At 44.9% G+C, this 13,993-nt stretch overlaps 3 non-coding genes across 3 annotated transcripts; all 3 read right to left on the reverse strand.

Moving 5' to 3' along the window:
- Positions 1–1,694: 1,694 nt before the first annotated feature.
- On the reverse strand, positions 1,695–1,766 carry Trnai-aau (transfer RNA isoleucine (anticodon AAU)). Its single transcript has one exon. It is a non-coding gene; the product is annotated as a tRNA-Ile (tRNA).
- A 4,518-nt stretch (positions 1,767–6,284) lies between these two features.
- On the reverse strand, positions 6,285–6,356 carry Trnai-aau (transfer RNA isoleucine (anticodon AAU)). Its single transcript has one exon. It is a non-coding gene; the product is annotated as a tRNA-Ile (tRNA).
- Positions 6,357–9,331: 2,975 nt separating this feature from the next.
- On the reverse strand, positions 9,332–9,403 carry Trnai-aau (transfer RNA isoleucine (anticodon AAU)). Its single transcript has one exon. It is a non-coding gene; the product is annotated as a tRNA-Ile (tRNA).
- Positions 9,404–13,993: the final 4,590 nt, after the last annotated feature.

Here is a 13,993-nt window from a genome sequence, read left to right on the forward strand (position 1 = left end):
GCCTCGTCCCACCTTATGCTGTACCGCTTTGGCAAATGCTTTATCTGCGCCATTCGCCTTAATCGCATCTGAGAGTGATTCTTAAAAAAACGCCTGTCGCTAATTGTTCGTCATCACAGGTACTGTTTGCTATACGGCCACGACGCGCAACTGATTTCCAAAATTCATCTTTCACCTGTGAGGATGGAACTTACGACCGCTGGTTTATTAGACCAGTGCTCTACCACTGAGCTAAAGAGGCGCGGCCTAGCGGTACTCTTGGGTACTTCGTCCTTACGGTCGTCTGCATCATCAGACTTTAGCTGACAACACTTCATATTACCGGCTAATATTTGCAGCTATGGCGACAAATTACTGCTTGACTACACATCTGACACGTAACCGATGTGCTCTCCAAACAACAACACTTGCATTTCAGAACATGTCTTTCACACATGTCTACAAAATCACCTTCACCTTCAAATACAGCTTCCTTGCGACTGACAGAGACGTAGGCAAAGTTTAAAGTTGCTATTTCCATTAAATCTCGTTAATCAGAAAAACGGTAATTTACACTTGCAGCGGAACAAAATTCCGTTCCGCCCAGCGTCTGGCTCGAACCCACAACCCTGGGATTAAGAGTCTGACGCTCTACCGACTGAGCTAGCCGGCTACCTCGGTGAATACTTGCCGGGTAGCACGTCACACAGTACTCGTTTGGGTTGGGTGGTCCCATACAGAATCTCTCCATGATGCCTAATGTTTTCCTAACGTCACACTCGTCACGTACTTCACTTTTATGTCATAATCATTTCTGAGAGGTAAAGAAATTGCATGACAACATGCAGAGCTAGTGGCGTCAAAATTAACGCACATACTTTATGTGACTCAAAAGCCGAACGAGTTACTTTCCGACGTTGTTTTAGATGTGCAAGTGATAGTCAAAACTCGCTGTGTCGGCACTCTGCCGACCATTTCGCTAGTTAACACCGGTCTTGTTGTGTGTGTTTCAAGCTCAAGAGCATCTCCAAGCAAAAAATGGTCAACAGCAACATTCAGACGGTTTCGTACTGCTCAATTGCTACATTAAAACGTTATGTTTCTTTTTCAGAACTGGAAAAACACAAGCGTGACAGCATTCGAACCTGTAATCTTCAGATCCGAAGTCCGACGCCTTATCCATTAGGCCACACGGTCACTGACGACCAACATTTACATGTATACGACTCATCTCGAAACGCTCACACCCCTGAGGATTTGTGTTTTCGTTCTACACAGCCGCTGCCCCTTGCTCTTTCCCACCCATTCGTTACATTCAACCTCTGACGAGACCGACCAAATATAGACTGTGAAACAAGACCACACACTTTGTGCATTCGGAATCGAAGGCAGGGCGTCCCTCGCCGCATTTGCTACGATTGCCATTTGCTACTTCTGCAGAAGCGGCGGCGGCGACGACGACGTCGACGACGACGACGACGACGACGAATATCGCGAGAGGCTCTGAGATATGTGAGAAATACATCTATAAAATGTAATTCAGACTGCCTCGTCCCACCTTATGCTGTACCGCTTTGGCAAATGCTTTATCTGCGCCATTCGCCTTAATCGCATCTGAGAGTGATTCTTAAAAAAACGCCTGTCGCTAATTGTTCGTCATCACAGGTACTGTTTGCTATACGGCCACGACGCGCAACTGATTTCCAAAATTCATCTTTCTCCTGTGAGGATTGAACTTACGACCGCTGGTTTATTAGACCAGTGCTCTACCACTGAGCTAAAGAGGCGCGGCCTAGCGGTACTCTTGGGTACTTCGTCCTTACGGTCGTCTGCATCATCAGACTTTAGCTGACAACACTTCATATTACCGGCTAATATTTGCAGCTATGGCGACAAATTACTGCTTGACTACACATCTGACACGTAACCGATGTGCTCTCCAAACAACAACACTTGCATTTCAGAACATGTCTTTCACACATGTCTACAAAATCACCTTCACCTTCAAATACAGCTTCCTTGCGACTGACAGAGACGTAGGCAAAGTTTAAAGTTGCTATTTACATTAAATCTCGTTAATCAGAAAAACGGTAATTTACACTTGCAGCGGAACAAAATTCCGTTCCGCCCAGCGTCTGGCTCGAACCCACAACCCTGGGATTAAGAGTCTGACGCTCTACCGACTGAGCTAGCCGGCTACCTCGGTGAATATCTGCCGGGTAGCAAGTCACACAGTACTCGTTTGGGTTGGGTGGTCCCATACAGAATCTCTCCATGATGCCTAATGTTTTCCTAACGTCACACTCGTCACGTACTTCACTTTTATGTCATAATCATTTCTGAGAGGTAAAGAAATTGCATGACAACATGCAGAGCTAGTGGCGTCAAAATTAACGCACATACTTTATGTGACTCAAAAGCCGAACGAGTTACTTTCCGACGTTGTTTTAGATGTGCAACTGATAGTCAAAACTCGCTGTGTCGGCACTCTGCCGACCATTTCGCTAGTTAACACCGGTCTTGTAGTGTGTGTTTCAAGCTCAAGAGCATCTCCAAGCAAAAAATGGTCAACAGCAACATTCAGACGGTTTCGTACTGCTCAATTGCTACATTAAAACGTTATGTTTCTTTTTCAGAACTGGAAAAACACAAGCGTGACAGCATTCGAACCTGTAATCTTCAGATCCGAAGTCCGACGCCTTATCCATTACGCCACACGGTCACTGACGACCAACATTTACATGTATACGACTCATCTCGAAACGCTCACACCCCTGAGGATTTGTGTTTTCGTTCTACACAGCCGCTGCCCCTTGCTCTTTCCCACCCATTCGTTACATTCAACCTCTGACGAGACCGACCAAATATAGACTGTGAAACAAGACCACACACTTTGTGCATTCGGAATCGAAGGCAGGGCGTCCCTCGCCGCATTTGCTACGATTGCCATTTGCTACTTCTGCAGAAGCGGCGGCGGCGACGACGACGACGACGACGACGACGACGACGACGACGAATATCGCGAGAGGCTCTGAGATATGTGAGAAATACATCTATAAAATGTAATTCAGACTGCCTCGTCCCACCTTATGCTGTACCGCTTTGGCAAATGCTTTATCTGCGCCATTCGCCTTAATCGCATCTGAGAGTGATTCTTAAAAAAACGCCTGTCGCTAATTGTTCGTCATCACAGGTACTGTTTGCTATACGGCCACGACGCGCAACTGATTTCCAAAATTCATCTTTCACCTGTGAGGATGGAACTTACGACCGCTGGTTTATTAGACCAGTGCTCTACCACTGAGCTAAAGAGGCGCGGCCTAGCGGTACTCTTGGGTACTTCGTCCTTACGGTCGTCTGCATCATCAGACTTTAGCTGACAACACTTCATATTACCGGCTAATATTTGCAGCTATGGCGACAAATTACTGCTTGACTACACATCTGACACGTAACCGATGTGCTCTCCAAACAACAACACTTGCATTTCAGAACATGTCTTTCACACATGTCTACAAAATCACCTTCACCTTCAAATACAGCTTCCTTGCGACTGACAGAGACGTAGGCAAAGTTTAAAGTTGCTATTTCCATTAAATCTCGTTAATCAGAAAAACGGTAATTTACACTTGCAGCGGAACAAAATTCCGTTCCGCCCAGCGTCTGGCTCGAACCCACAACCCTGGGATTAAGACTCTGACGCTCTACCGACTGAGCTAGCCGCCTACCTCGGTGAATACCTGTCGGGTAGCACGTCACACAGTACTCGTTTGGGTTGGGTGGTCCCATACAGAATCTCTCCATGATGCCTAATGTTTTCCTAACGTCACACTCGTCACGTACTTCACTTTTATGTCATAATCATTTCTGAGAGGTAAAGAAATTGCATGACAACATGCAGAGCTAGTGGCGTCAAAATTAACGCACATACTTTATGTGACTCAAAAGCCGAACGAGTTACTTTCCGACGTTGTTTTAGATGTGCAAGTGATAGTCAAAACTCGCTGTGTCGGCACTCTGCCGACCATTTCGCTAGTTAACACCGGTCTTGTTGTGTGTGTTTCAAGCTCAAGAGCATCTCCAAGCAAAAAATGGTCAACAGCAACATTCAGACGGTTTCGTACTGCTCAATTGCTACATTAAAACGTTATGTTTCTTTTTCAGAACTGGAAAAACACAAGCGTGACAGCATTCGAACCTGTAATCTTCAGATCCGAAGTCCGACGCCTTATCCATTACGCCACACGGTCACTGACGACCAACATTTACATGTATACGACTCATCTCGAAACGCTCACACCCCTGAGGATTTGTGTTTTCGTTCTACACAGCCGCTGCCCCTTGCTCTTTCCCACCCATTCGTTACATTCAACCTCTGACGAGACCGACCAAATATAGACTGTGAAACAAGACCACACACTTTGTGCATTCGGAATCGAAGGCAGGGCGTCCCTCGCCGCATTTGCTACGATTGCCATTTGCTACTTCTGCAGAAGCGGCGGCGGCGACGACGACGACGACGACGACGACGACGACGACGAATATCGCGAGAGGCTCTGAGATATGTGAGAAATACATCTATAAAATGTAATTCAGACTGCCTCGTCCCACCTTATGCTGTACCGCTTTGGCAAATGCTTTATCTGCGCCATTCGCCTTAATCGCATCTGAGAGTGATTCTTAAAAAAACGCCTGTCGCTAATTGTTCGTCATCACAGGTACTGTTTGCTATACGGCCACGACGCGCAACTGATTTCCAAAATTCATCTTTCACCTGTGAGGATGGAACTTACGACCGCTGGTTTATTAGACCAGTGCTCTACCACTGAGCTAAAGAGGCGCGGCCTAGCGGTACTCTTGGGTACTTCGTCCTTACGGTCGTCTGCATCATCAGACTTTAGCTGACAACACTTCATATTACCGGCTAATATTTGCAGCTATGGCGACAAATTACTGCTTGACTACACATCTGACACGTAACCGATGTGCTCTCCAAACAACAACACTTGCATTTCAGAACATGTCTTTCACACATGTCTACAAAATCACCTTCACCTTCAAATACAGCTTCCTTGCGACTGACAGAGACGTAGGCAAAGTTTAAAGTTGCTATTTCCATTAAATCTCGTTAATCAGAAAAACGGTAATTTACACTTGCAGCGGAACAAAATTCCGTTCCGCCCAGCGTCTGGCTCGAACCCACAACCCTGGGATTAAGAGTCTGACGCTCTACCGACTGAGCTAGCCGGCTACCTCGGTGAATACTTGCCGGGTAGCACGTCACACAGTACTCGTTTGGGTTGGGTGGTCCCATACAGAATCTCTCCATGATGCCTAATGTTTTCCTAACGTCACACTCGTCACGTACTTCACTTTTATGTCATAATCATTTCTGAGAGGTAAAGAAATTGCATGACAACATGCAGAGCTAGTGGCGTCAAAATTAACGCACATACTTTATGTGACTCAAAAGCCGAACGAGTTACTTTCCGACGTTGTTTTAGATGTGCAAGTGATAGTCAAAACTCGCTGTGTCGGCACTCTGCCGACCATTTCGCTAGTTAACACCGGTCTTGTTGTGTGTGTTTCAAGCTCAAGAGCATCTCCAAGCAAAAAATGGTCAACAGCAACATTCAGACGGTTTCGTACTGCTCAATTGCTACATTAAAACGTTATGTTTCTTTTTCAGGACTGGAAAAACACAAGCGTGACAGCATTCGAACCTGTAATCTTCAGATCCGAAGTCCGACGCCTTATCCATTAGGCCACACGGTCACTGACGACCAACATTTACATGTATACGACTCATCTCGAAACGCTCACACCCCTGAGGATTTGTGTTTTCGTTCTACACAGCCGCTGCCCCTTGCTCTTTCCCACCCATTCGTTACATTCAACCTCTGACGAGACCGACCAAATATAGACTGTGAAACAAGACCACACACTTTGTGCATTCGGAATCGAAGGCAGGGCGTCCCTCGCCGCATTTGCTACGATTGCCATTTGCTACTTCTGCAGAAGCGGCGGCGGCGACGACGACGACGACGACGACGACGACGACGACGACGACGACGACGAATATCGCGAGAGGCTCTGAGATATGTGAGAAATACATCTATAAAATGTAATTCAGACTGCCTCGTCCCACCTTATGCTGTACCGCTTTGGCAAATGCTTTATCTGCGCCATTCGCCTTAATCGCATCTGAGAGTGATTCTTAAAAAAACGCCTGTCGCTAATTGTTCGTCATCACAGGTACTGTTTGCTATACGGCCACGACGCGCAACTGATTTCCAAAATTCATCTTTCTCCTGTGAGGATTGAACTTACGACCGCTGGTTTATTAGACCAGTGCTCTACCACTGAGCTAAAGAGGCGCGGCCTAGCGGTACTCTTGGGTACTTCGTCCTTACGGTCGTCTGCATCATCAGACTTTAGCTGACAACACTTCATATTACCGGCTAATATTTGCAGCTATGGCGACAAATTACTGCTTGACTACACATCTGACACGTAACCGATGTGCTCTCCAAACAACAACACTTGCATTTCAGAACATGTCTTTCACACATGTCTACAAAATCACCTTCACCTTCAAATACAGCTTCCTTGCGACTGACAGAGACGTAGGCAAAGTTTAAAGTTGCTATTTACATTAAATCTCGTTAATCAGAAAAACGGTAATTTACACTTGCAGCGGAACAAAATTCCGTTCCGCCCAGCGTCTGGCTCGAACCCACAACCCTGGGATTAAGAGTCTGACGCTCTACCGACTGAGCTAGCCGGCTACCTCGGTGAATATCTGCCGGGTAGCAAGTCACACAGTACTCGTTTGGGTTGGGTGGTCCCATACAGAATCTCTCCATGATGCCTAATGTTTTCCTAACGTCACACTCGTCACGTACTTCACTTTTATGTCATAATCATTTCTGAGAGGTAAAGAAATTGCATGACAACATGCAGAGCTAGTGGCGTCAAAATTAACGCACATACTTTATGTGACTCAAAAGCCGAACGAGTTACTTACCGACGTTGTTTTAGATGTGCAACTGATAGTCAAAACTCGCTGTGTCGGCACTCTGCCGACCATTTCGCTAGTTAACACCGGTCTTGTAGTGTGTGTTTCAAGCTCAAGAGCATCTCCAAGCAAAAAATGGTCAACAGCAACATTCAGACGGTTTCGTACTGCTCAATTGCTACATTAAAACGTTATGTTTCTTTTTCAGAACTGGAAAAACACAAGCGTGACAGCATTCGAACCTGTAATCTTCAGATCCGAAGTCCGACGCCTTATCCATTAGGCCACACGGTCACTGACGACCAACATTTACATGTATACGACTCATCTCGAAACGCTCACACCCCTGAGGATTTGTGTTTTCGTTCTACACAGCCGCTGCCCCTTGCTCTTTCCCACCCATTCGTTACATTCAACCTCTGACGAGACCGACCAAATATAGACTGTGAAACAAGACCACACACTTTGTGCATTCGGAATCGAAGGCAGGGCGTCCCTCGCCGCATTTGCTACGATTGCCATTTGCTACTTCTGCAGAAGCGGCGGCGGCGACGACGACGACGACGACGACGACGAATATCGCGAGAGGCTCTGAGATATGTGAGAAATACATCTATAAAATGTAATTCAGACTGCCTCGTCCCATCTTATGCTGTACCGCTTTGGCAAATGCTTTATCTGCGCCATTTGCCTTAATCGCATCTGAGAGTGATTCTTAAAAAAACGCCTGTCGCTAATTGTTCGTCATCACAGGTACTGTTTGCTATACGGCCACGACGCGCAACTGATTTCCAAAATTCATCTTTCACCTGTGAGGATGGAACTTACGACCGCTGGTTTATTAGACCAGTGCTCTACCACTGAGCTAAAGAGGCGCGGCCTAGCGGTACTCTTGGGTACTTCGTCCTTACGGTCGTCTGCATCATCAGACTTTAGCTGACAACACTTCATATTACCGGCTAATATTTGCAGCTATGGCGACAAATTACTGCTTGACTACACATCTGACACGTAACCGATGTGCTCTCCAAACAACAACACTTGCATTTCAGAACATGTCTTTCACACATGTCTACAAAATCACCTTCACCTTCAAATACAGCTTCCTTGCGACTGACAGAGACGTAGGCAAAGTTTAAAGTTGCTATTTCCATTAAATCTCGTTAATCAGAAAAACGGTAATTTACACTTGCAGCGGAACAAAATTCCGTTCCGCCCAGCGTCTGGCTCGAACCCACAACCCTGGGATTAAGAGTCTGACGCTCTACCGACTGAGCTAGCCGCCTACCTCGGTGAATACCTGTCAGGTAGCACGTCACACAGTACTCGTTTGGGTTGGGTGGTCCCATACAGAATCTCTCCATGATGCCTAATGTTTTCCTAACGTCACACTCGTCACGTACTTCACTTTTATGTCATAATCATTTCTGAGAGGTAAAGAAATTGCATGACAACATGCAGAGCTAGTGGCGTCAAAATTAACGCACATACTTTATGTGACTCAAAAGCCGAACGAGTTACTTTCCGACGTTGTTTTAGATGTGCAAGTGATAGTCAAAACTCGCTGTGTCGGCACTCTGCCGACCATTTCGCTAGTTAACACCGGTCTTGTTGTGTGTGTTTCAAGCTCAAGAGCATCTCCAAGCAAAAAATGGTCAACAGCAACATTCAGACGGTTTCGTACTGCTCAATTGCTACATTAAAACGTTATGTTTCTTTTTCAGAACTGGAAAAACACAAGCGTGACAGCATTCGAACCTGTAATCTTCAGATCCGAAGTCCGACGCCTTATCCATTACGCCACACGGTCACTGACGACCAACATTTACATGTATACGACTCATCTCGAAACGCTCACACCCCTGAGGATTTGTGTTTTCGTTCTACACAGCCGCTGCCCCTTGCTCTTTCCCACCCATTCGTTACATTCAACCTCTGACGAGACCGACCAAATATAGACTGTGAAACAAGACCACACACTTTGTGCATTCGGAATCGAAGGCAGGGCGTCCCTCGCCGCATTTGCTACGATTGCCATTTGCTACTTCTGCAGAAGCGGCGGCGGCGACGACGACGACGACGACGACGACGACGACGACGACGACGAATATCGCGAGAGGCTCTGAGATATGTGAGAAATACATCTATAAAATGTAATTCAGACTGCCTCGTCCCACCTTATGCTGTACCGCTTTGGCAAATGCTTTATCTGCGCCATTCGCCTTAATCGCATCTGAGAGTGATTCGTAAAAAAACGCCTGTCGCTAATTGTTCGTCATCACAGGTACTGTTTGCTATACGGCCACGACGCGCAACTGATTTCCAAAATTCATCTTTCTCCTGTGAGGATTGAACTTACGACCCCTGGTTTATTAGACCAGTGCTCTACCACTGAGCTAAAGAGGCGCGGCCTAGCGGTACTCTTGGGTACTTCGTCCTTACGGTCGTCTGCATCATCAGACTTTAGCTGACAACACTTCATATTACCGGCTAATATTTGCAGCTATGGCGACAAATTACTGCTTGACTACACATCTGACACGTAACCGATGTGCTCTCCAAACAACAACACTTGCATTTCAGAACATGTCTTTCACACATGTCTACAAAATCACCTTCACCTTCAAATACAGCTTCCTTGCGACTGACAGAGACGTAGGCAAAGTTTAAAGTTGCTATTTACATTAAATCTCGTTAATCAGAAAAACGGTAATTTGCACTTGCAGCGGAACAAAATTCCGTTCCGCCCAGCGTCTGGCTCGAACCCACAACCCTGGGATTAGGAGTCTGACGCTCTACCGACTGAGCTAGCTGGCTACCTCGGTGAATACCTGCCGGGTAGCACGTCACACAGTACTCGTTTGTGTTGGGTGGTCCCATACAGAATCTCTCCATGATGCCTAATGTTTTCCTAACGTCACACTCGTCACGTACTTCACTTTTATGTCATAATCATTTCTGAGAGGTAAAGAAATTGCATGACAACATGCAGAGCTAGTGGCGTCAAAATTAACGCACATACTTTATGTGACTCAAAAGCCGAACGAGTTACTTTCCGACGTTGTTTTAGATGTGCAAGTGATAGTCAAAACTCGCTGTGTCGGCACTCTGCCGACCATTTCGCTAGTTAACACCGGTCTTGTTGTGTGTGTTTCAAGCTCAAGAGCATCTCCAAGCAAAAAATGGTCAACAGCAACATTCAGACGGTTTCGTACTGCTCAATTGCTACATTAAAACGTTATGTTTCTTTTTCAGAACTGGAAAAACACAAGCGTGACAGCATTCGAACCTGTAATCTTCAGATCCGAAGTCCGACGCCTTATCCATTAGGCCACACGGTCACTGACGACCAACATTTACATGTATACGACTCATCTCGAAACGCTCACACCCCTGAGGATTTGTGTTTTCGTTCTACACAGCCGCTGCCCCTTGCTCTTTCCCACCCATTCGTTACATTCAACCTCTGACGAGACCGACCAAATATAGACTGTGAAACAAGACCACACACTTTGTGCATTCGGAATCGAAGGCAGGGCGTCCCTCGCCGCATTTGCTACGATTGCCATTTGCTACTTCTGCAGAAGCGGCGACGACGACGACGACGACGACGACGACGACGACGAATATCGCGAGAGGCTCTGAGATATGTGAGAAATACATCTATAAAATGTAATTCAGACTGCCTCGTCCCACCTTATGCTGTACCGCTTTGGCAAATGCTTTATCTGCGCCATTCGCCTTAATCGCATCTGAGAGTGATTCTTAAAAAAACGCCTGTCGCTAATTGTTCGTCATCACAGGTACTGTTTGCTATACGGCCACGACGCGCAACTGATTTCCAAAATTCATCTTTCACCTGTGAGGATGGAACTTACGACCGCTGGTTTATTAGACCAGTGCTCTACCACTGAGCTAAAGAGGCGCGGCCTAGCGGTACTCTTGGGTACTTCGTCCTTACGGTCGTCTGCATCATCAGACTTTAGCTGACAACACTTCATATTACCGGCTAATATTTGCAGCTATGGCGACAAATTACTGCTTGACTACACATCTGACACGTAACCGATGTGCTCTCCAAACAACAACACTTGCATTTCAGAACATGTCTTTCACACATGTCTACAAAATCACCTTCACCTTCAAATACAGCTTCCTTGCGACTGACAGAGACGTAGGCAAAGTTTAAAGTTGCTATTTCCATTAAATCTCGTTAATCAGAAAAACGGTAATTTACACTTGCAGTGGAACAAAATTCCGTTCCGCCCAGCGTCTGGCTCGAACCCACAACCCTGGGATTAAGAGTCTGACGCTCTACCGACTGAGCTAGCCGGCTACCTCGGTGAATACCTGCCGGGTAGCACGTCACACAGTACTCGTTTGGGTTGGGTGGTCCCATACAGAATCTCTCCATGATGCCTAATGTTTTCCTAACGTCACACTCGTCACATACTTCACTTTTATGTCATAATCATTTCTGAGAGGTAAAGAAATTGCATGACAACATGCAGAGCTAGTGGCGTCAAAATTAACGCACATACTTTATGTGACTCAAAAGCTGAACGAGTTACTTTCCGACGTTGTTTTAGATGTGCAAGTGATAGTCAAAACTCGCTGTGTCGGCACTCTGCCGACCATTTCGCTAGTTAACACCGGTCTTGTTGTGTGTGTTTCAAGCTCAAGAGCATCTCCAAGCAAAAAATGGTCAACAGCAACATTCAGACGGTTTCGTACTGCTCAATTGCTACATTAAAACGTTATGTTTCTTTTTCAGAACTGGAAAAACACAAGCGTGACAGCATTCGAACCTGTAATCTTCAGATCCGAAGTCCGACGCCTTATCCATTTTTTTTTTTTTTTTTTTTTTTTTTAATGGAAACACCGAGACTCGAACTCTGGACCTTTGCCTTTCGCGGGAAAGTGCTCTACCAACTTTTTTTTTTTTATTTTTTCTTCCGCCTTTTTTTTTTTCACGCTACCCCTTTTTTTTATTTTTTTTTTTTTTCGCGTGCAGAGCACATTGGATTAGCAGTCCAACGCCTTAACCACTTTTTTTTTTTTTTTTTCGAACTCGGATCGCTGGATTCAGAGTCCAGAGTGCTAACCGTTACACCATTATTTTTTTTTTTTTTTTTTATTTTTTTTTTTTTTATATAAGCAGCATGAGGCAGGCGGAGGCAAAGCGGGCAGGGGTCAAAATCTCGAGGCCTGGCCGCGATGTCTCCACCCAGTCCTGTTGCTGAGGCGTGTCTTTATCATAGTTTTCAATAAGAAATGTTACATCTTGTGTATACGTAGATATATGCTGTTTCGCCTTCGAAATCCTGAACCAAAAGATGCTTCATTTGAAACAAAAAATTTATGTCATGCCGAGGCAATAGAGATTGAAGGTTATAGCTTTAGTGCTTTTTTTTTTTTTTTTTTTTTTTTTTTCATCCACTGCTTCTCGGCAACCTAGCATACTTCTTGGTAATATATAATAAAGTTGTAGGAAGTAGTGGACCCTGAACCTGTATATTATTTTTTTTTAATTTCTGTTTAGTTTTTTTATTGTTATTATTATTATTTTTGTTTGTTTGTTATTTTTTTTATTGTAAAAGAAAAATCTTCATGGAATGTGAAGAAGGAATTTTATGTTAAGGCACTAATTCCATAGCCTCCTTTCCTTCTTGAGATTAATAATAATAATAAAAAAAAAAGTATGTTCCCTTCCATGGAAACAAATGAGACTTCCTTCTCAGTCATAAAATGAATGTATAAGAAAACAATTTATCTTTAACCCTGCGATACTGGCTTTCGGCTTCGGCTTCTTCTGTGCAATAAACAAAATAGCCTTCTTTGCCAGCAGAGGATAAGTGATTGTAATATGAAACTGTAAAATTGTACTTCTCCCCAATTGTTTTTGTTTAAGCGTCGTTTCGCTTAAATAAACGATTTTTGTTTATCTCGTTGGCTTGTCAACCAATGCCCAGTCGCTCGAATACAATTTTAAGCATATTGCCGTAGTTTTTCTTGTGGTCTTTATATTTCAGGGCGTTATAAAAAGCACACTTCAAGTACATGTAAAAATCAGTGGAATTGTCATTTCCCAGGTGATTAATTACGTAATTCACATAGTGTCCCATTAACCAATGGACCGAGTTGTTTTTTGCTGCTGGAAAATAGCAAGTCTGAGGCCTGAGGAATGTAACAGGGGGAAAATTTTCCACCGAAGATCTCGTAAGAAAAGCCAGTTGTTCCCTAATCCAATTACAGAGTTGTAGATTGCCACCGCACGTGAATCTGTGCACTAACGTGTCGATCAATTTACATTTGAGACATAGGTTCGTGTCGCTAACGCCGATTGCATGTAACCTTTCATTGGTGCTTACGGTCTCATTCACTGTTTTATACCACGCTGACTTGACGTCCGATGGTAGACCACGCATATTAATATTTTTCCATATGGCGTCCCAATCAGTGTGTGGGTATTTACTTTCCAATTTGTTTCTCCCCTCCATTTTCTTTCGATGGCACAGAATATCGCGGGCCGTGATCCGTCGTGAGTTGATGATGACACCACCGAGATAGCTGAATTCCACAAAATATACACGAACGTACTGGAGCCGGTTATTTATTTTTTGCACATTCACCGGCGCCTGTAAACTGGCAGGCCTGACAACTTCAAATAATTTAGTTGTAATGCTATCAGCGTGGTCGCTAAGGATAGTGGCGGTCCTTTTTATAAAAAGCGCAGACGCCTTATTTCTGATGTCAACTAACCCCAAACCTCCATTCCTGGGATCTAAGGTCGCAGTTTTTGCGTCGACTCTGAATATATCCCCTCTCCAAAGATAGCTGGCAATGGTAGACATTATCTTTTTTCCAATCATTTTCGGTAGTGGGAAGATCTGTGCTATAAAGTAACTCCTGGAGAGAATGCAGTGGTTAATGAAAATCACCCTCTGAACTTGGTTCATGTTACGGTGGAGGTTTTCCCTTGTTGTTCCAAGAAGT

Source organism: Schistocerca gregaria, unplaced genomic scaffold, assembly GCF_023897955.1.
Source record: "Schistocerca gregaria isolate iqSchGreg1 unplaced genomic scaffold, iqSchGreg1.2 ptg000470l, whole genome shotgun sequence".
Lineage (NCBI taxonomy): Eukaryota > Metazoa > Arthropoda > Insecta > Orthoptera > Acrididae > Schistocerca > Schistocerca gregaria.